The sequence below is a fragment of the Arachis hypogaea genome, chromosome 1 (genome assembly GCF_003086295.3).
Source record: "Arachis hypogaea cultivar Tifrunner chromosome 1, arahy.Tifrunner.gnm2.J5K5, whole genome shotgun sequence".
NCBI lineage: Eukaryota > Viridiplantae > Streptophyta > Magnoliopsida > Fabales > Fabaceae > Arachis > Arachis hypogaea.
The window spans coordinates 61,884,714-61,905,816 of record NC_092036.1 but is presented as its reverse complement, the minus strand read 5'-3'; the positions used below and the strand labels follow the sequence as shown (position 1 = coordinate 61,905,816).

The window sequence follows — 21,103 nt, the reverse complement described above, 5'->3', positions numbered from 1 at the left end:
ATGTCAAAAAAATTTATATTATATTTTCAGAAATATTATACTCAATATATAAAACAAATTTATTGTTTACTACTATAAATTATAAATATATTTGTTAGTATCTTAAAATATTTAACTAACATATATTTTAAGGGTTTAATTATTCTGTTGGTCCTATAGTTTTTCCAAATTTTTAATTAGGTCCCTATACTTTTTTTTTCAATTTGGTCCTTACACTGTTTTTAATTTTGTAATTACATCTTTTTCATGTTAAAAATATTAACATAATATTTTTTCCAAAATACATGAGGTCAAAGATTTAATTAAGTTTTTAACTAAAAATATTTTCAATTTGCGAAAAAATATTCCGTTAGTTCTAATATTTTTTACACTAGGAAGAACTTAATTACAAAATTAAAAGCAGTATACGGACCCAATTGAAAGAAAAAAAGTATAGAGACCTAATTAAAAATTTGGTGAAACTATAGAGACCAATAGAGTAATTAAACCTATTTTATAAGAACACAAATTAAAATCATTAATTAAAAATTATAAAAAAATGTAAAACTGAATTTCTAGTGATTTTTAATAATTATTGATCATTAATATTTGGGTTAGGTATGATTTTGGATTCTATGGTTTTAACTCAGAAATAAAATTCATCTCCAAATTGTTTTTTATTCCGAATTCATCTCTAAAATTTAATTTGGTTTTAAAATCATTCTTTCTCTAAATTTTAAACAAAAATACCCTTTCAGAAAAATACCATACCTTTTCTCTCACTGTTTTCATAAATCCATTATTTTTGCACATTCTGCAAGAAAAGATAAAGAAAAACAATAACAACAACAAAGCAAAACAATCTCAAATTCAACATCAACAACCAATTAAAATACTTTCTTTAATAGATCTAAACATTCTCACACCCCATTGAACACGCTCACAGTGAATGCAAAACACAATGGAAGAAAGATAGAAAATCATTATTGGAGGTAAAGGTAATATGAAAACAGAATAAATTGAAGGATAGAAGAATTCAGACAAGGGTGATGCAGCTGACGAGTCTGAAAGCTTTGGTGCGTTTTTGCCGAACAAGGGCACAACAAGTGTAGCAGCGTAGAGACCTGTCAGAATAGAGGTATGCAAGACCAGAATAGCGTACGACGGTGACAACAACACTCCTCCGTCAACCCCTTTTCGGTTATCTCTCTCTCCCTTTCTGCATGGTGTCCCTTTCTCTTCGTCCCTCCATCCCTGCTGCACCTTCCTCCTTCTTCATCTCTTCATTCCTCTTTCAATTCTTCACAACTATTTTAGTCGCTTCTCTTTTTCATCCTCTCTCCCCGCTTTTCTCTTAAACAACAACGATGATAACAACACCTTGACTCACCGGCATTGCCTTTCCCTTCCTCCCCCTTCATCCTCTTTTCCTTTCCGGCTTCTCTCTCCCTTTGTCTTTGTCTTTCTTTCTTCTTAGAGGTATGTGTGTTGAGTGAGGTGTGTAGGTGTGTGATGCGTGAGCATCTTCTCTATCTTTTTCTAGTGAATTTGCACTTAAATTGTTGAGTTTAATTAAAAATTAATTATATTTTAGCCACTATGGATGCTATTTTGAGTTTTGTGCAATTTTATTTATTTCAGGTAGCATTCGGCAGAATTTAATAGAGTTTCTACAGCACAAGAATCAAAGGAGATGGCTGCAAGGAGCGACGCGCACGTGTGCCTCACACGTACGCGTGATCTGGAAGTATCCATGGCGACGCGTACGCGTGACCGACGCGTATGCGTGATTTGAGGAGTTGCTCAGCGACACGACCGCGTGACCGACGCGTCCACGTGACTTGCGAAGAAGACCAGCGACGCGTACACGTGACTGACGCGTACGTGTGACGTGCGCGATCTGTAGAATTTACAGAAATCACTGGCGTGGATTTTGGGCCACATTTTGACTTAGTTTTCAGCCCAGAAAATACAGATTAGATGCTGCAGAATGGACAAAGCAAGTGGTCCCCACCCATCAGCTGAAGACTTGTCAATTAATTCAAATTTAAATTCAAATCTTATCTTTTAGGAAAAGATATTATTTTTAGTTTTAGATAATTAGATTTTAGATTTATTAGGATTAGTTATAAATAGAAACTCTGTACATTTAGACATAGAACACATTGTTACCTAAATCCTTATTTTTTCTCTCAATCATGAGCAACTAATCCTCCATTGTTAAGGTTAGAAGCTCTGTCTATTTGTATGGATTTATTCGTTTGATCTTTCTAATTTAATCCATGTTTAGATTTATATTTCAATAATTGTTTTGCTCTTTACTTTATGAATATGGTGGAACGGAAGTATGACCCATGTTCTAATTGAGTTCTTGTAAAACTTGTAAAAGCTCTTTACTTGAACAATAGCTTGAAAACATATTATACTGAATTTTTAATTGTTTGTATTTAACGGGATACGTGACATATAATCCCCTTATTTGTGGATAATTAGGATTCTTTTGGCATATAAACTAGAAATTGATCATCACCCTCTAATTGGAATTAATTGACCAAGGAATTGGCAATTAATGAATTTTAGAGGAGACTAGGAAGGTCTAAGGAATTAGGGTCTAGTCATATATAGTTTGCCATGAAATTAAATCTTGCATGATTAAAATAGTTAGTAAGAAAATAAATCCGGAAAAATAGATAACTCTGAAATCTTAACTGTTTTCCCATATTTTATTTTTAACTTAATTACTTGCGTACCTGCCTTACGATATTTTCAACTTAACCTTTTAAACATCTCAATATCAAAACCAATTTTTGCTTGCCTAACTAAGCCTATCAAACACTATTGTTGCTTGATCCATCAATCTTCGTGGGATCGACCCTTACTCACGTAAGGTATTACTTGGTACGACCCGGTGCACTTGCCGGTTAGTAGTGTGGATTATAAAATACCGCACCAAGTTTTTGGCGCCGTTGCCGGGAATTGACTATGATTAACAACTACCAGTTGTTTGATTGCTTAGATTAGGCGTTTTAGTTTTAATTTTATTTAAAAATTTTGCTTTGAATATTTCAAAAAAAAAACAATTTTTTACGGTATTTTTCCTTTTTTCCTTTACGATAATTTTTTTTCCTTTTCTATCCTTTACATTATTTTTTCTTTTTTTCCTTTTTGTTTACCTCCCCTCCCCTGTTCTTTCTTTCTCGTTTCCTTTTTTATCTTGTTTTAAAAAAAAATTAAATAAATAAATAATATTTTTTTCCGTGAACCCCCTCTCCCCCTGTTTCGTTTTTTTTATTTTTTTTATTTTTTCTTACTTGATTTTCGAAAAAAAACAAATATTTTAATTAAATTTAAAAAAATATTTTATAAATAAATAGGACCAATATTTTTTTTAATTTCTGAAATTAAGTTTGGTGTTGACTATTTATTATTTTTCTTCTATTTATTTTATTCAATATTTTTATCTCTTTACACAGAGTTACCTCACTGGGAATTCTCTGCACTCTGACGTAGAGATTCCTATTCTTTCTTGTTTTCTGTTTGTTTATGCGCAGGAACAGAGACAAAGAACATCTCTTAGACTTTAATCCTGAACCTGAAAGGACGCGGCGTTTACAACAAGCAAGACTATACAAGGCTGCAGAATCCACTATGGATCCGACTAATAATGATAATACCAATGCGGCAAACCCGAATGGGAATGAACAAAGGAGAGTACTTGGCTCTTTCTCTGCTCCTACTACAGATCTGTATGGAAAGAGCATTGTGGTGCCTCCTATTACTGCAAACAACTTTGAGTTGAAGCCTCAACTGGTCATCCTATTGAAACAAAACTGCCAGTATCATGGTCTTTCCCACGAAGACCCAAATCAATTCATTTCAAGTTTTCTGCAAATTTGTGATACTGTGAAGACAAACGGAGTGAACCCAGATGTGTACAAACTAATGCTCTTCTCATTTGCTCTGAGGGATGGAGCAAAACTATGGCTAGATTCTCAACCCAAGGACAGTTTGGATACTTGGAACAAAGTGGTTACTGAGTTTCTCACAAAATTTTTCCCACTAAAGAAGCTGACTAAGATTAGGATGGAGGTTCAGACCTTCAGACAGAAGGATGGTGAGACTCTGTATGAAGCTTGGGAGAGATACAAGCTACTGACTAGGCAATGCCCTCCAGACATGTTCTCCAAATGGACATAAATAGACATATTTTATGAAGGCTTGGGTGAAATATCCAAAATGTGCTTAGATAATTCTGCAGGAGGTTCATTGCACAAGAAGAAGACACCGGAGGAGACTATTGAGCTTATTGAATTGGTTGCTAGCAACCAATATTTATACTCCTCTAACAGGAATCCTGTGAACTCCGAAACCCCTCAGAAGAGAGGCGTGTTTGAAGTAGATGCTATTAATGCTCTTCTTGCTCAGAACAAGCTGATGTCTCAGCAAATAAATCTACTTACTCAACAGATGGGTGGCATGCAAGTCTCAGCTATCAACACCCAAAATCCCCACAGGAAGTCTCCTATGACATGGCAGGTAATTTTGTGCAAAATGATAATTATGATTATGCTCAACCTTCTTTTGAACAGGTGAATTACATGGGGAATGGTCCTAGAAATCCCAACAATGACCCATATTCTAAGACATACAACCAGGGATGGAGAAATCACCCAAATTTTGGATGGAGGGATCAACCTCAGAGACCTCAAAACTTCAACAATAATTCTCAGGGTGGTTTCCAACAGAACAATGATTTGGAAGCAATATTGACAGGTTTTAGATAGAAAACTAGAGCATCCATCAAGAACCTGGAGATTTAAATGGGTCAAATAGCCACCAGAGTTAATGAAATTGATCAGAGGACCACTAATAGCCTTCCTAGTAACACAATTCCAAATCCAAGAGAGGAATGTAAGGCTATCACTGTGATAAGTGGACAAGTGGCAAGTGCAGAAGCACAAGTTATACAGGAAATCAGAGCCTCCATTAAAAATCTAGAAGTGCTAGTGGGTCAACTGAGCAAGCAAATACTTGAGAGGTCTACAAGTACATTTCAAGGTGATACAGTGGTGAACCCAGGAGAAGATTGCAAGGCTATTCAATTAAGAAGTGGTAAAGTAGCTGGTTCTGAGACCAAGATCAATGAAGAGCTAGTTGAAAAGGAAGCTCCAGAGAAAAAGAGGGGAGAGTTAGAGCACGCCCCTCCAAAGCGTGTGGACAATCCATTCCCAGACTCTCTTGACACTTATCCTACACTGCCAAAGGCTCCTGAGTACAAGCCTAAGATGCCATATCCTCAGAGACTTCAAAAGGAGACCAAGGACAAGCAATTTTCAAAGTTCTTGGAAATCTTCAGAAAGTTACAAATCAATATTCCTTTTGCTAAGGTTTTGGAGCAAATGCCTATTTATGCCAAATTCATGAAGGACCTGTTGTCAAAGAAAAAGCGTTTAAAGGGAGATGAGATAGTAGTCCTGAATAAGGAATGTAGTGCTGTCATTCAGAATAACTTGCCAAAAAAGATGCCAGGTCCAGGGAGCTTTCAAATTCCATGCACCATTGAGAGCACAACCTTTGAGAAAGCCCTATGTGATCTGGGGGCAAGCATAAATCTAATGCCCTTATCTGTGATGAAGAAGCTGCAAATCCAAGAGGCACAACCCACAAAAATAGCATTGCAGATAGCAGATAAATCTATGAAGCCTGCATATGGATTAGTGGAGAATATCTTGGTCAAAGTGGGTAAGTTCTTCCTCCTAGCAGACTTTGTGATTCTTGATATAGGAGAAGATGAGAATGCCTCTATAATTCTAGGAAGACCATTTCTAGCCACTGGAAGAGCTCTGATTGATGTAGAAGTGGGTGAATTAGTACTTAGAGTGCATAATGAGCAACTGGTCTTTCATGTCCTCAAAGATATACATCCAACAGGTGAAGAAGGGATGTGCATGCAGGCTGAGCTTATTGATCCAAACCTTCCAAAACTGTCTGATGATACACAGCAGAATCTGCAGCTCAAACCTTCCTTGGTAACAGTCAATAAAATTCCTCCTATCAAACCTAAGTTTGGTGTTGGAAATACATCATCTACCAAGGAAGAGGTTCCCAAAAAGAAGAAATTACCCAGAGGATGGAGAAACAAAAAGATCCTCACTGAAGATTTCTCCCCAGGAATGAAGGTGGTGTTGACTAGCAATCCAGCATGGGTTTATACAGTAATCAGAATCCTCTCTCTGGAACATATTGAGCTGCGTTATGGAGACACAGGAAAGAAGTTCAAAGTAAGGGGTGAAGAGCTGAGCCCCTATGATCCTCCTCCTTAGAGGAGCTGACCGTCAAGCTAGTGACGATAAAGAAGCGCTTGTCGGGAGGCAACCCGATAATTTCGTATCCTTAGCTATTTTTATTTTTTGTAGTAGTATTTTTTTATTTGATTTTTATTGAGTTCTTACTAATTTTCTGATCATGCTGCTATTTTATCACAGGAACCGAACACCTCAAACTCTATATATATATATCATACGACGCGCAAGCATCACTGACGCGAACGCATCGATCATGTGTGAGTGAAAAAATAAGTTTGACAGAGAGTTGCGCAAGAGTGGCGCCAGAATGGAGCCTTTCGCACAAACGATCCCACGCGTTTGCGTACCCCACGCGTACGTGTCGTTTGTGATTTTTGCCACTCACGCGGGCGCGTCCCCGACGCAAACGTGTGACCTGCAAATTCGATGTAAAGGAATATTTGACAGAGAGTTGCGCGGGCTTGGAGCAGGAAGTGTGCTAAAAGCCCAAGTTAGACCACGCGGACGCGTGACTGACGTGTTCGCGTCAGTTGCACATATGGCCATCCACGCGATCGCGTGCATGACGCAAATGCGTCGTATGGAAAATTGGCTCCCAAGCCATGCGAACAGAAAGTTGCGCGGGCGCACGGCTAGCTTCACGCAAATCGCACAAAATTCAAGAACACGCGGACGTGTGCCTGACACTAACGCGTCATTAAGAACATTCACGACCCACGCGTATGCGTGCTGCACGCGTCCGCGTCGCTTGCGCCGCCCAGTTTTCTTTCTCTCTCTCTCCCAATCCTAATTCTCTCTTATGCTTTTATCCTTTTATTTTTCTCTCCTCATAATATTTGTCTTTTCTATTTTCAGTTCTTCTTTGCTTGAGGACATGCAAACCTTTAAGTTTGGTGTTGACGCTGCGCTTATTGGTTTTCTGGCACAAAAGGGAGGCAAATCATCTTCATTAAGGAGCACAACCTGAAGAATAAAGCGACCGCTAGGATAACTAAGGTGGTTGAGTTCCTTTCATTTTTATTCCTCTCCTCTTTTTCTATGTTATGTTCTGGTTTCCTGTTATTTTGCTTTGTTTGTTGCATGATCCTTTATTAGTTAGAATCCTAGGACTAGTTTAGTTTTCTTTTATTGCTTTAATGCTGAAAAGATGTTTCATGTACCACTCACTGAACTTGAATATAAAAAGAAAAGAAAAAGAAGTGATGTATTGCATGAGAAATTGAGTTAATTTTAAGAATAGACTGATTTACTTAAAGGTGGTGGTATTTTCAGTGATTTTTGAATGCATGATATGAACAGTGCATATTTAAATTTGAATCAAGGGATATTAATGTATAAGGAATAGGAATTTAGAGAATTATTATGACTTCTCTAAAATGTTGAAAAATTTAATCCTTGAAGCAAAAGAAGTAGCAAAAGAAAAAATAAATAAATAAACAATAATAAAAGCAAGGTCCAAGGCTCTGAGCATCAATGACTAGGGAGCTCAGACATGATTAAAAGCTCAAAGAGTTGTTTCCCTAGTCATATGCTTGTGGTGTGATTATGTCAAGTAATCCTTGAGACAGAACACTTAGAGTCGAAACCAAGTGCGTTTAACAGAGTATGCCAAAGGCTTTGAGTACCATTGTCTGGGAGTAATTCAAAGAAAAATCAAAACTCAAAGAGAGTTCCCCAGTTAAGTGCTTGTGGTGTTTCTGTGTCAGGTAATCCTTGAGACAAAACATTTAAAGTCACGGCTAGGCTCAAGGTGCAAAACACCAAAGAAAAATAAATTAAAGTAAATTTTGCTGTGTTCAAGGATTAAACTGAAATATAAAGATCAGAGAATTCATAATATTATCCGGATTCTAATTCCGAATGACATTAACATTCTTCTGATTCAAAGGAGAGTGAGATGCCAAACCTATTCAGGATTATAGTTATAAACCCCACTATAAAAAGAGACATGAGCTTAATCGAACTCTCATTCTCATGCAAATTCACATCTCAAGACTATATTAGTTTTGGTTGCTTGAGGACAAGCAACAGTTTAAGTTTGGTGTTGTGATGCGTGAGCATCTTCTCTATCTTTTTCTAGTGAATTTGCACTTAAATTGTTGAGTTTAATTAAGAATTAATTATATTTTAGCCACTATGGATGCTTTTTTGAGTTTTGTGCAATTTTATTTATTTCAGGTAGCATTCGGCAGAATTTGATGGAGTTTCTGCAGCACAAGAATCAAAGGAGATGGCTGGGAGGAGTGACGCGCACGCGTGCCTCACGCGTACGCGTGATCTGGAAGTATCCATGGCGACGCGTACGCGTGACCGATGCGTACGCGTGATTTGAGGAGTTGCTCAGCGACGCGGCCGCGTCACCGACGCGTCCGCGTGACTTGCAAAGAAGACCAGCGACGCGTACGTGTAACTGACGCGTACGCGTGACGTGCGCGATCTGCAGAATTTACAGAAATTGCTGGCGTGAATTTTGGGCCACATTTTGACTCACTTTTTAGCCCAGAAAATACAGATTAGAAGCTGTAGAATGGACAAAGCAAGTGGTCCCCACCCATCAGCTGAAGACTTGTCAATTAATTCAAATTTAAATTCAAATCTTATCTTTTAGGAAAAGATATTATTTTTAGTTTTAGATAATTAGATTTTAGATTTATTAGGATTAGTTATAAATAGAAACTCTGTACATTTAGACACAGAACACATTGTTACCTAAATCCTTATTTTTCCTCTCAATCATGAGAAACTAATCCTCCATTGTTGAGGTTAGGAGCTCTGTCTATTTGTATGGATTTATTCGTTTGATCTTTCTAATTTAATCCATGTTTAGATTTATATTTCAATAATTGTTTTCGCTCTTTACTTTATGAATATGGGTGGAACGGAAGTATGACCCATGTTCTAATTGAGTTCTTGTAAAACTTGTAAAAGCTCTTTACTTGAATAATAGCTTGAAAACATATTATACTGAATTTTTAATTGTTTGTGTTTAATGGGATACGTGACATATAATCCCCTTATTTGTGTATAATTAGAAATTGATCATCACCCTCTAATTGGAATTAATTGACCAAGGAATTGGCAATTAATGAATTTTAGAGGAGACTAGGAAGGTCTAAGGAATTAGGGTCTAGTTATATATAGTTTGCCATGAAATTAAATCTTGCATGACTAAAATAGTTAGTAAGAAAATAAATCCGGAAAAATAGATAACTCTGAAAACTTAACTGCCTTCTTAATATTTTATTCTCAACTTATTTACTTGTCTGTGTTTAATGCTCTTTGAATACCAAAACACTCTTCTCTGCTTGCCTAACTAATCCTATCAAACGCTATTGTTGCTTGATCCATCAATCCTCGTGGGATCGACCCTTACTCACGTAAGGTATTACTTGGTACGACCCGATGCACTTGCCGGTTAGTAGTGTGGGTTGTAAAATACCGCATCCGTGTGTGAGAGAGAAAATTATGTATATTAAATGAGTGATATTTTTGTTCAAAATTTAAAGGAAGAACAATTTTAAAACCATATTGAATCTTAGGGATGAATTTGAACGCCAAAAATAAAATTTGGGGACGAATTTAACTTTAGAATTAAACCATAGGGATCAAAATCGTTGTTACCCCTTAATATTTGTACAAGTACAACCCTTGTAAATTGATCCCTATTTTATTGATGTGTTAGGAAAAATATAGGAAACCAACTCTATATACAACTAACTTATTAATATAGTTGCCAACTTTTAAAAAAAGAAACCTGATTTTAAAATTCCAAAAACCATGTGCCATTCTCATTCCTTTCATCTCCTTCCAAAAAACATAGAAGTTGCATCGTCCCCTACTGCTATTTTTCTCCATCCGCATCTCTTTTTAATAGTTATGGATGTTTTTTTTTAGGTTTTAAATGTGTCTTTTTTATAGGTTTTGGAATTTTTTTTAGGTTTTCAATGTTTTTTAATAGTTTATAAATTTATTTTTCTTAGTTTTCTCATGCTTCTTTTTCTTATGTTTTGGAAGTTTTTTTTTATTATGTTTCGGATGTATTTTTTTCAATAATTTTGGATACTTTGTTTTGTTAGGTTTTGGATGTTTTTAAAATAATTTTTGATATCTCTTTTTTTACTAAATTTTGAATTTTTTTTGTTAAGTTTCAGATCTTCTTTTTTCAATAATTTTAGATTTTTTTATTTTGTTTGGCTTTCGATTTTTTTAATATTTTAAATACTTTTATTAATTTTTAGATATTTTTTGTTAGGTTTAGAGGTTCTTTTTCTAATAATTTTGAATGATGTTTTTTGTGATTATTTAGACTTTTTTTTAAACAACAAGATAAAAGGAAATACAGCAAGACACCTGCGAACACAATGATGACAACAATGAATGGATGAACTGGCAATGATATTCTCCAACAATGTGAATAGAATCATAATTTTTTTATGCATCGTGATTGGCGGAACAGGATTCGATGCAACAAAGACATTTTTCCAATACAAAATGGCTGAGGAAGATAACAGAGATGCTTGCGATAGCAAAAGAGTGTTCCAGTAGAAAAGAGGTAATGAGAGGGAAAAAAAGAAGTTTAGTGTGTTTTTTAATATGAGAGTAGAAGAGTGTCAAAGTAACTTTAGGTAATGAATTTATATTTTTTTTTTGGTTTTTTTAATAGACTTTTTTGTGAGTTAAGTCTTAAAGGGGATCCTGAAGTTGCACTCGAGATTCAAAGTAATTCATGAAGTTAATAGTTAGTCAATTTTGTCCTCGAAATTTCACTCTAGGACTCATAGTAGTCCCTCATACAGTTTTCGTCCATCACTGGTCGTCAAAAAGGTGAGATGGACTGGTTCCTACCACGTGGCAAAAGAAACTTTTTTATTTGCAATCTGGTCCCTTTCCCCTTTTAAAATCCTAATCCCCAAATTTTATTCCCCAAATTCTCTTTGTCATTATATTCTTCTTCAACTTCTTTCTCTCTTTTCACTTCCAAATCCAATCATCAATGACCTCTATTATATAATATGTATTCCAAGTCATTACCACCACCATCCTCATCTTCCTCATCCTCATCAAATTCCTCATCATCACTCAGAATGTACCTCGATCCTTCAAGCCTTATCTCTTTGTCAATCTCCTCCAACAAGTCCATTAGTGACTTCATCACTGACTATGCTGCCTCATCTTCCTCTCCCTCTCCAACCTCCTCCCCTGCAGCAGCTACCTCCACCGCCTCATGTGCCGCAATTGACTCTCTTGAGATAGTGTCCTATTGCCATCCGCACGTGATCCGTCTACGTCGTCCTGCTCTTCGTCGTCAAAGTTGTCCAGAAACGTCACCACGCGCCCCTTCCAGAACGGCTCCGACACCATGTCAGAGGAGTTCTGTCGCGAAAGCTGAGGCCGGAGTAGCACGCTGCTAGCAGGGGCTAGTTCTGGATGGAGAGCTGTAGCGGGTGGAACTCCAACAGAAGAAGGTGGCCTTGGCTGCGAGTGAAGAGGGAGAAAAAATGGGGACTTCATCAACGTTATCATTGTTGTTAGCCATGTGGTGGTGGTGGTGAGTTGAATCGTGGTCGTTAGAGATGGATTGAAAGTATCTGAGAGAGTTGAAACATTGTGTGTGATAAATTGATTGGTAATCTGTAGAATTATACAAAATTTATTGAATTCTGTTGTGTCTTAGTTATGAAATGATATTTTTTTTTCTCTTATCTTTGGTATTGATACTGGTTGAAGGTACCAATTGAAAAATTTATACCGTAATTTATTATGTTTTTGTTGATAAATAACTATTGGTATTTTACATTATTGTTGCATTGATGATTGAATTTGAAAGAGTGATAATAGATAATACGGTTGAAGAAAAAGAGAATAAAAAAGAGAATTCAGAAAACAAAAATTAGAAATAAAAAATTTAAAAGAAAAAGGGTCCACATTGCAAACAAAAAGTTTTATTTGTCAAATAAGCTATTGGGGTGCTAATGTGACAAGAATCAGTCCACTTCAACTTTTTGATGATCAATAATGGATAAAAATTATCTAAGAAACTACTATAAGTTTCAAAATATAATTTTAAAGATGAAATTGAGTAACTATTAATTTCGGTGATTATTTTGAGGCAAAAACTCACATGCAGTCGACTTCATATGAAGTTGTTTTTGGATGGATGACGTTACCATTTGATTTAAAAAAATTGGTTTATTTTATACAAATGATTTAATTAAAAAACCAATTGATATATTTATGATGTTAGATTTTTCACCGTATTTTATTTTAAAAATAAATTGACTAATTTAAATTGAGAAATTGTAGTTAATTGTTTACGATATAATTTTTTTAACCAAAATTATAATTAAAAATCATTAAAAAAATTTATCTAATATATTGGACCAACTCAATGTTAATCAGGTTTTTTTTTTCTATTATAAAATATAAAAAAAGTTAATTCTAAAAAAATCATGTTATTTTTTAGGATTTAATTTTTTTTATTGTGTTTTTATAACCTTTGCACAAAATTCAACTATCACATTGACTAAACTTATTTATTTATGTAAAGTTTGTTTTTGAACTCAGCAAACTTATCTACGTTTTAATACGATTTGAATTGTATTAGTATATTTTTATTTTTTAATCAATTTAATTTTATTTAAATAATTAGAATTTTAAATTATAAAATTTGTATTAGTTTGTAATTTAAAATTGAAATAGATATAATTTAAATTAATAATTTATAAAATTGTATGTATTCATATTATTGTACTCATATGATTAATTATATTTATTCGATTTAAAAAAATAACAATTGTTAAATTTTTTTATTTAAATACATTCATATCATTTTCAAATTAAAAGAATATACTTATTTAAAATAATATGAGTACGTTTATTTAAATTTAAAAATTTTAGAATAATAAGAGTATGTTCATTTAAAATATTAAAATTTTAAATTTTAAATAAACCTACTTATATCAATTTTAAATTTTATTTAAAATAATATGAATATATTTATTTAAATTAAAAAATTAAAATAATAAAAGTACATTTATTTAAAAAATTTTAATTTAAAAATAATATAAGTGTATTTATTTGTTAGTTAAAAATTAACAACTATTTTTTTTAAATTGAATAAATTTAATTAATCATATGAGTACAATAATATGAATACATATAATTTTATAAATCATTAATTTAAATTACATCTATTTAAATTTTAAATTATAAACTAATACAAATTTTATAATTTAAAATTCTAATTATTTAAATAAAATTAAATTGATTAAAAAATAAAAGTATACTAATACAATTCAAATCGTATTAAAACGTAAACAAGTTTGCTAAGTTCATAAACAAACTTTACGTAAATAAATAAGTTTAGCCAATGTGATAGGTGAATTTTGTGCAAATTTTATGAAAACACAGTAAAAAAAATTAAATCCTGAAAAATAACATGATTTTTTTTAAATTAAATTTTTTTATATTTTATAATAGAAAAAAAAATTGATTAACATTGAACTTGTTTAATATAATGGCGAAAGCTAGTGCACTCCAGGTAAATAGAGTGTGCAGCACTTTTAGGACCGACCTTTACACAACAAAAGTACTTAGGAAAACTTATCGAATTTCTCCATTATTCTGTTATTACCGATGTGATGTTTTCAAGTATCTGTTTTGTTTGCTGGTAGTACTTCCACTATCGTTGTGGCTAGCCACAGATTTTGACGTGCTTGTACCCACTCCCTTCTACCTCTGTCACCTCTGTCATGAATGACCTTCAAAGTCCGAAAAATAGCAGCCATAGAAAAGGAAGAAGCTTGTTGGCTAACTCCAAAGGCAAAACCAATTTTGTAGAGGAATTCCAGTCGACATGAAGGTGCCATGATTCTCAGATGACGATGCAGTTACAACAAATTTATTATCTTTTATTTCAAATTATTCTCAACGTCTAATAAAAAATTAAAATACAATTATATTTAAACAATTATTTGTATTACTTTTTTTATTAATTTATTCAAAAAATAATTAAACTTTAAAACTACTTGATATAAAATATTACATATATAAAACTAAGAGAAATTTTTATTTGCATAAGAATAAGCCAAATAAATAATTATTCTATTTAATATATAATTAAGAATATTTCTTTCTTTGTCAATGAGTTATAGTTCAAATGGCATATTCTTCCGATGCTCACTTAAAAAATTGTAAATTGAGATTTGAGTCTTCCTATTTTTAGTAAAAAAAGTACTTTTTTCTTTTATTAACTTATATAATATTTATTGAGTAGTCGCAATTATGTAAAATTTTGTTGTCATAGTATTTGAACCAATGAAAAGAAAATGTTATTTTAAGAAAAACTAATAATATATTATTAATAATATTCTTAATACAAAATAATAAATTTAAAATATTATTCTAAATAATATATGTTCATACCTTGGCCCAACACTGAGGTCCAGGACCAAATAAGATAAAGAGGCTCAATCCATAGATTGGCCTCCCCTTGCAACCGACCTCCATCCAAGAAGTCGGATTCTACGCAAACTCCACTAAAAAGAAGTCGAGAGTCAGATTAGCTGGCAATAACACTTATTCAAATAAATAAGTGCCCCTAAAATCTCTCAACACACTTCCAAGAGTCAAATCTTACCCTCCGTAAGATAAAGAGACGGTTATCTTCCTTAAAAGGTGGAACCACTCCAACGGTGGTTATAGGTTCACCGCTATAAGTACACTGATAACCCTCAAGTATCTCTAAGTTCCCATACTCTCTAAACTTGCTTAGACCCTTGCTGACTTAGGCATCGGAGTGTCTTTGCAGGTACCACCCCCTTCTCCTTCCTTCGAATACAAGTCGGACGAAGGTCTCAAACGTAGGACCAAGCCAGAAGGCCTTCTTCCCAAGATGATTGGGCCAACCTCACGAGTCCAGTCCATCAATCTCCGATTACCCCACGTAACATTGGCGCCATTGCCGAAGACCCGAGAGATCATCCTTCGATGGCGGACAACTCACCCGAAGATGCCCACGCCACGACCGATTCAGAACAGAAAAATCTGAACATAGGAAACAATGATGCGGACATGGCCCTCCACCAGGAAGCGAATGACCAACACAAAAAAGGTACCTCTGGGTTAAAAAACCAAAAGGTAAATTCTTCGGAAGGACACAAATCAGGAAAGGAAGGACCGTCCCATGCAGTCGAACTAATGGGATTGGTCCATGGCCACCAAGGACATTTGGAGTAGCTAGAACAGGAATTCGAACGACAACGAGAGGCGGAGAGGAACTTAAGGGAAGAGATAGATCGACAAAAAGAGTTAGAAAAAAAACTCTTAAAGCTAGAATCTTCCCTTAAAAGCCGGGACTCTCGCAGTGACCGAGAAGATTCACCCTTGGGGGAAGATGACCCGTTCAGTGAGGACATAATGAGGACAAAAGTTCCAAAGAACTTCAAAAGCCCTGATATGGACCTCTATGACAGGACCACAGATCCAAAGCATCATCTGAGCAACTTCAAAAGTTGGATGTACCTGGCTGACGCTTCTGATGCCACTCGCTGCAAAGCTTTCCCGATCACTGATGAGCGGATATTTTATACGCTTTTTGGGGATAATTTCATGTAGATTTTAGTTTGTTTTAATTAGTTTTTAGTAGAATATTATTAGTTTTTAGGCAAAAATTATATTTCTGGACTTTACTATGAGTTTGTGTGTTTTTCTGTGATTTCAGGTAATTTCTGGCTGAAATTGAGGGAGCTGAGCAAAAATCTGAGTTAGGCTGAAAAAAAAGACTGCTGATGCTGTTGGATCCTGACCTCCCTGCACTCGGAATGGATTTTTTAGAGCTACAAGAGTCCAATTGGCGCGCTCTCAATGGCGTTAGAAAGTAGACATCCAGAGCTTTCCAGCAATATATAATCGTTCATACTTTGTGCGAAGATAGACGACGTAACTTGGCATTGAACGCCAAGTACATGCTGCTGTCTGGAGTTAAACGCCAGAAACACGTCATGATCCGGAGTTAAACGCCCAAAACACATTATAACTTGGAGTTCAACTCCAAGAAAAGGCTCAGCTCGTGGATAGCTTTAGTCTCAGTCCCAGCACACATCAAGTGGGCCCCAGAAGTGGATTTCTGCACCAATTATCTTAGTTTACTCATATTCTGTAAACCTAGGTTACTAGTTTACTATTTAAACAACTTTTAGAGACTTATCTTGTACCTCATGACATTTTCAGATCTGAATTTTATACACTTTGACGGCATGAGTCTCTAAACTCCATTGTTGGGGGTGAGGAGCTCTGCAGCGTCTCGATGAATTAATGCAATTGTTTCTATTTCTCCATTCAAACGTGTGTGTTCCTATCTAAGATGTTCATTCGCGCTTAATTATGAAGAAGGTGATGATCCGTGACACTCATCACCTTCCTCAATCCATGAACGTGTGCCTGACAACCACCTCCGTTCTACATCAGATTGAATGAGCTTCTCTTAGATTTTTTAATCAGAATCTTCGTGGTATAAGCTAGATTGATGGCGGCATTCATGAGAATCTGGAAAGTCTAAACCTTGTCCGTGGTATTCCGAGTAGGATTCCAGGATTGAATGACTGTGATGAGCTTCAAACTCTTGAAGGCTGGGCGTTAGTGACAGATGCAAAAGAATCATTGGATTCTATTCCAACCTGATTGAGGACCGACAGATGATTAGCCGTGCTGTGACAGAGCATTTGGACCATTTTCACTGAGAGGATGGAAAGTAGCCATTGACAACGGTGACACCCTACATACAGCTTGCCATGGAGGGAACTTGGCACTTTTCCATGGATGGAATATTACATTACAGGAATAAATCAGACAAAGCATCTCCAAAACTCCAACATATTCTCCATTACTGCATAACAGGTATTTATTTTATGCCCTTTTCCCTTTCTTCACTGAACTTGAAAAACACTGTTGTTGGAATCCTGACTAAGAATAATAAGATAAGCATAGCTTGCTTCAAACCAACAATCTCCGTGAGATTCGACCCTTACTCACGTAAGGTATTACTTGGACGACCCAGTGCACTTGCTGGTTAGTTGTACGGATTACAAATTCGTGCACCAAACTTTTGGCGACGTTGCCGGGGATTGTTCGAGTTTGAACAACTAAAGGTTTATTTTATTTCTTAGATTAGGAATAATTTATTTTTATTGTTATAGAGTCATTAAATCTTGATAGGATAGTTTCTTTTCAAAAATTTCTTTTCAAAAATATTATTTTTCTTAATTAATTGTGATTTTTCGTGAGTTTAGTGTCTTGTTCTAAGTTTGGTGTCAATTGCACATTTTATATTTTTCTTTAAATTTTCGAACTTGTGTTCTTTGTTCTTCATTGATCTTCAAGTTGTTCTTGTTTATTTTTCTTGTTTGATCTTGAGTCTTTCTTGTTTTGTGTCTTTTCTTGTTTTTCTTGTACTTTTTCAAAACATTATTTTATACTTTTATCCATAAATATAATACATCTTTAAAATCAACACTGAAGTTGCTGCCCAATTGGCTGGAGCTTTAGTAGTTGTTCTTGATAATTAGGTATCTTCTTTGGAATCTTTTTCAAAAATAATTTTTCTTTGATTGAATCTTGTGCCAAACTCTAAGTTTGGTGTTTCCTTGTTAATTTTTCTTTAATTTTCGAAAATTTATCTTGGTTTTCTAAAAATTTTAAGTTTGGTGTTCTTTCTTTTGTTCTTGCTGTTCTTGTGAATCTTCAAGGTGTTCTTGAGTCTTTCTTGCGTTTTAATCTTAAAATTTTTAAGTTTGGTGTTCCTTGGTGTTTTTCCTCCAAATATTTTCGAAAATAAGGAGCATTGGATCTAAAAATTTTAAGTCTTGTGTCTTTTATGTGTTTTTCTCTTTCATAAAAAAAATTCAAAATTCAAAAAAATATCTTTCCTAACTGATTTTAAACTACATTTTCGAAAATTTTATATAAAAATTCAGATTTCAATTTCAAAATATTTTCAATTTCTTTTATTTATTTTGTTTTTATTTTATTTTATAAAATAAATTTTTATAAAATAAATAATATCAACATACATATCATCTCCTTTATTCCATCATGGAACTAAGTGGAAATGAACAGTCCAGGAGGACGCTGGGGTCATATGCTAACCCCACTACTGCTTCATATGGGAGTAGTATCTGTATACCCTCCATTGGAATTAGTAGCTTTGAGTTGAATTCTCAGCTCATTATCATGGTACAGCAAAATTGCCAGTATTCCGGTCTTCCACAGGAAGAACCTACAGAGTTTCTGGCACAATTTTTACAAATTGCTACACAGTACATGATAAGGAAGTAGATCAGGATGTCTACAGATTATTATTGTTTCCATTTGCTGTAAAAGATCAAGCTAAGAGGTGGTTAAATAACCAGCCTAAGAATAGCATAAAAACATGGAAACAGCTGTCAGAAAAATTCCTGAATCACTATTTCCCTCCAAAATGGATGACACAGCTAAGGCTAAGCATCCAAGGCTTCAAACAAGGAGATAATGAATCCCTTTATGATTCCTGGGAGAGATACAGAGAGATGCTAAGAAAATGCCCCTCTGAAATGTTTTCAGAGTGGGTGCAATTAGACATCTTCTACTATGGGCTTACAGAAAAAGCTCAGATTTCTTTAGACCACTCAGCTGGTGGATCTATACATATGAGAAAAATAATTGAAGAAGCTCAAGAGCTTATTGATACAGTTGCCAGAAATCAGCATCTGTACTTAAGCAGTCAACCTTCCATGAAAGAAGAAGCTAAAACAGTAATTGCTGAACTCAGTCCTGTAGATCAGGCTAATGAATTCAATCAGCAATTAGACTTTCTAACTCAGCAGCTAGCCGAATTCAAGGAAATACTACAGGAAACAAGAATGGCTAACAGGAATATGGAAGTACAGTTAAGGCAAACAGAAAAGCAACTGTCAAAACAAATAGCAGAAGAATGCCAAGCAGTTCAATTAAGAAGTGGGAAAACATTAAATACCTCACTTCAAAGCATCAGGAAGCCAAGAAATGAACAAATGGCTACTTAAAAACCCTCTGAGGACAATCAGAGCCCAGAGAGGAATAATGCTGGCGCTGGACGCCTAGACCATGCTCATTCCTGGCGTTCAACGCCAGAAACAAGCATGAATCCGGCGTTGAACGCCCAAAGGGAGCATAGTTCTGGCGTTCAGACGCCAGTAACAAATAAGGAGTTGGCGTCTAACGCCACTCCAGCTTCCACCCCTGGCATTCAAACACCAGTGGGGGGTCAGTCACATACAAGTGCTGATAACAACCTTTCTAAAAAGGCTTCCCAACCCACTTCTGTAGGCAATAAACCTGCAGCAACTAAGGTTGAGGAATATAAAGCCAAAATGCCCTATCCTCAAAAACTCCGCCAAGCGGAATAGGATAAGCAATTTGCTCGCTTCGCAGACTATCTCAGGACTCTTGAAATAAAGATTCTGTTTGCAGAAGCACTTGAGCAAATACCCTCTTATGCTAAGTTCATGAAAGAGATCTTAAGTCATAAGAAGGATTAGAGAGAAACTGAAAGAGTCTACCTCACTGAAGAATGCAGTGCAGTCATTCTGAAAAGCTTACCTGAGAAGCTTAAGGATCCTGGGAGCTTTATGATACCATGCACATTAGAGGGTAATTGCACCAAGCAAGCTTTATGTGATCTTGGGGCAAGTATCAACCTAATACCTGCATCTACTATCAGAAAGCTTGGTTTGACTGAAGAAATCAAACCAACCAGGATATGTCTTCAACTTGCTGATGGCTCCATTAAATACCCATCAGGCGTGATTGAAGACATGATTGTCAAGGTTGGGCCATTTGCCTTTCCTACTGACTTTGTGGTGCTGGAAATGGAGGAGCACAAGAGTGCAACTCTTATTTTAGGAAGGCCTTTCCTAGCAACTGGCCGAACCCTCATTGACGTTCAAAAAGGGGAAGTAACCTTGAGAGTCAATGAGGAGGAGTTCAAGTAGAATGTTGTCAAAGTTATGCAACATCCAGACACCCCAAATGACTGCATGAGTGTTGATATCATTGACTCTCTGGTAAGAGAGGTCAATATGGCTGAGAGTCCCAAATCAGAGCTAGAAGACATCTTTAAAGATGTTCAGCCTGATCTGGAGGAATCAGAGAAAATAATAGAACCTTTGAAAATCCCTCAGGAAGAGGAGAAACCTCCAAAACCCGAGCTCAAACCATTACCACCATCCCTGAAATATGCATTTCTGGGAGAAGGTGATACCTTCCCTGTAATCATAAGCTCTACCTTAGAGCCACAGGAAGAGGAAGCACTAATTCAAGTGCTAAGGACACACAAGACAGCTCTTGGGTGGTCCATCAGTGATCTTAAGGGCATTAGCCCAGCCAGATGCATGCACAAGATCCTATTGGAGGGTGACGCCAAGCCAGTGGTTCAACCACAAAGGCAGCTGAATCCAGCCATGAAGGAAGTGGTGCAGAAGGAGGTCACTAAATTACTAGAGGATGGGATTATTTATCCTATTTCTGATAGCCCCTGGGTGAGCCCTGTCTAAGTTGTCCCTAAGAAAGGTGGCATGACAGTGGTTCACAATGAAAAAAATGAACTGGTTCCTACAAGAACAGTTACTGGGTGGCGTATGTGTATTGATTATAGAAGGCTCAATACAGCTACCAGAAAGGATCATTTTCCTTTACCATTCATAAACCAGATGCTAGAACGACTGGCAGGTCATGAATACTACTGCTTCCTGGATGGATATTCAGGTTATAATCAAATTGCAGTAGATCCAAAAGATCAAGAGAAA

The 21,103-nt window shown here is 35.4% G+C and overlaps 1 non-coding gene across 1 annotated transcript; it reads right to left on the bottom strand.

Annotated features, from left to right (window-relative positions):
• Positions 1–4,053: 4,053 nt before the first annotated feature.
• LOC112714324 (small nucleolar RNA R71) lies at positions 4,054–4,160 on the bottom strand. The gene has a single exon (XR_003159207.1). It is a non-coding gene; the product is annotated as a small nucleolar RNA R71 (small nucleolar RNA).
• Between the last annotated feature and the right edge of the window lie 16,943 nt (positions 4,161–21,103).